Source organism: Ostrinia furnacalis, unplaced genomic scaffold, assembly GCF_004193835.3.
Source record: "Ostrinia furnacalis isolate ACB-3 unplaced genomic scaffold, ASM419383v2 OfSCF0535, whole genome shotgun sequence".
Taxonomy (NCBI): Eukaryota; Metazoa; Arthropoda; class Insecta; order Lepidoptera; family Crambidae; genus Ostrinia; species Ostrinia furnacalis.
The window spans coordinates 929,974-932,728 of record NW_021130774.1 but is presented as its reverse complement, the minus strand read 5'-3'; the positions used below and the strand labels follow the sequence as shown (position 1 = coordinate 932,728).

General features: G+C 37.1%; 1 long non-coding RNA gene across 1 annotated transcript; it reads right to left on the bottom strand.

Annotated features, from left to right (window-relative positions):
* Window positions 1-1,920: 1,920 nt before the first annotated feature.
* LOC114366118 (uncharacterized) lies at window positions 1,921-2,522 on the bottom strand. The gene is made up of 3 exons (XR_003657007.1): window positions 2,455-2,522; window positions 2,179-2,275; window positions 1,921-2,068 (listed from the first exon to the last, which is right to left on the bottom strand). It is a non-coding gene; the product is annotated as an uncharacterized LOC114366118 (long non-coding RNA).
* Window positions 2,523-2,755: the final 233 nt, after the last annotated feature.

The following is a 2,755-nucleotide window of genomic DNA, read 5'->3' as shown; positions in this document are numbered from 1 at the left end:
TTCTTCGTCGCTACACTTTGCCAGAGTGGTCGTGGTCATCACACCAGGTCCGGTGGCAAGCCCCACAATCCGTCGCCATTCCTCCCGCACTGCAGCCTTTCTTGTGCACTCGTGGAGTGGACCATTGAGTGCGGTTCTGATCTGGTCAGTCCAGCGCATGGGCGACCTGCCGCGCGCTCTTGTGCCCTCAACCTTTCCCTGCACCACAAGTCGTTCAACAGAAGCGACGTCTCCATGTGTTATATGGCCAAAGAAAGGGAAATACGCAAAGGAATTTTTATCCCAGTATTTTAATGGGGTACACGAGCGCGTACCCTTTAACACAATATCATTTCATTTCGGGCACATTTCTTTAGCATTAGCAAGATTCCTCCCAAAAATGCGGTTTTGTAGATTTGTAAAAATTTGCGTACCAATCCACAGGAAAGACTAGTGTAACATAAACCCCGTTTCAAATGACGTATCGAATTTGTGAAGAGCAAGACAAACCGTGCCTCAAAGGCGACGCGATCAGGCGTATGCGCCGTTCCGTCTGCAGCCATCGAAATTGAATTCCGAGGCGGATACATTCTTTGTGCAAGGTAGATGTGGGATGTGGCGATGTCGATGTTTAATTGTCGATAAAATGACCAAATGAAGATGATACTATTATCTAAGCCTAGGCGCAGACCACCGATTTATCGGCCGATTCTTCATACAAATTAGAATCGGGCCCGAACTATTGGCCAACTAAAAGTCGGTGGTCTGCGCCTAGGCTTAATGAAGCTAGAACGTCATCGAATTAAGAAACAATCATACACCTTTAGTGGTTCTCTTATTCATGAGTATTTTGATAGTCTATTAAGCTCTTGGTATTGTTGTCTTTTTTATTTTAATTATTAAGTACCCAAAAATCTCTTAACTAAAAATAATATGCACTACTTTTTCATTGTTAACATTAAATACATAAAAACAAGGGGCTATGCAATTTTTTTCTAGTTAATACGTGCATCGATACAAATCACCTCTAAAGTAACGGGACATTACAGAACGTAAGGTTTAAATTCCAAAGCAATATTCTTAGCGTAGTGACGGTGTACGGTGTCCGAAAAACATCGATACTCCAACATCACTAGTGTAGTCACCGCTAAAGTGTACAACTTTGTTACACGTATAGACTGGGGGCTGTAGGTATACTAAACAGGTGTGACATTTTGTATACGTTTAGCGACCATGTTAATATCTTATACAGTCAGCATAAACCGCGAATACATTGTTTCTATCTAACTTAGTGTTGTGTGTAAAAAAATACATTTTAATTTTCTTCCTCATTTAAGAGATTCACAAACATTACTTTGAGGCCTCATAGTGCGCGTGGATGCACAGGGTCCCAAAAACCTATTCATAGACGATACTTCAGTGGTGACAAGCACTATGCGTCCCTTAGAATGAACGCAAAGCTAAGGTAGCCAGGGAGCTGTATTACGCAACGCATAGTGTCTATTTACGTCAAAATTTTTAGGTTATTCTCGTTTTTGAGGTTTGTTTGCTTTATTTATGGTTGTATTTTATTGATATTATCTTACAATGGATTACAGTAGTGAAGAAGAATTTGATAATTATATCAATGAGCAAAGTAGAATAAGTACCAGAAAAGTGATACGGGATTCCCAAAATCCGTTTGATTATTACAATTCAGACGAATTTAGTTTAGGTTTTCCAATGATGGGGTACTTTTCATACTTTTACCACTGATAAAAGAAGACCTGAGGAAATTAACTACGAGGAGGCTTTCCAGTGCCACCTACATAATGTATCAGTTGCTAGTGGCAAATAAAACATATTTTTTTTAATGAAGTTTTATTTTCATCAATCTTCAATGTCTAATTTAATTTTATGTATTTGTAAATCATAAATCTTTTTTCATGTTTAAACAAATTATTTTCTCTTTCTATCAATATTTTTTCTCTTTGTAGCCCCAACTCGTGCAAAGCCTGGTCTTGTTGTATATTATTCAATGTGGTGCGTTTGATTCTTGTTTCTGTCTTAATCTTCATTCTTGCTACTACTAATCTTAATTTCTTGATACCTGAAAAGCAAATTATGAATTTAATTCCTTTGAGTATATTCTGCTTAGTTATTCCTCATAAATCTACGTACGAATATATTTTACGTATATATTTTAAAAACATTATTTACTAGTGGGTGTTGAGAACGTTTGATTGATTCCTGAGAAAGTTCTTTCATTCTTTGGGTCTTTAAATTATTCCAGCAGCTTTTCAGTTGATGTGTGAGCCTTTGTGAAACATAATAGCGCCCCGTTTCCTATACTCCAACCAATAATAGGCCTTTCTCTTATTAAGCTACAATCAGCAGCTCTCTTTCGGAAGAAGAAAACGGCAGCTTTTTTATCTGAAAAATAATGATTGAAACATGATTTTCACTATTATTATTAATCGAAGTATTCATACTTACCTGATAGTTGTAGTTTTATCCATATTTATTTAATTCACAAATCCACAAAATAACGACACATAAAAACCGTTGCACCCACAGATATGGATTAGAGTAGATACAGCAAGTTGATCGTCAAAGCGTGCCATTCCGATATGTCCAAATGGACATACATGGTCGAGTGATGTTCATGTAATCCGATTACAACAATCGGTTACGATGATTTTACGAGACCAGTAGTACGAACACGGTAGAAAGAAGATATTATTTACGGATTGAGAATTGTAATTAACAGCTCAAGTAGCAAATAATTAATTAGAAT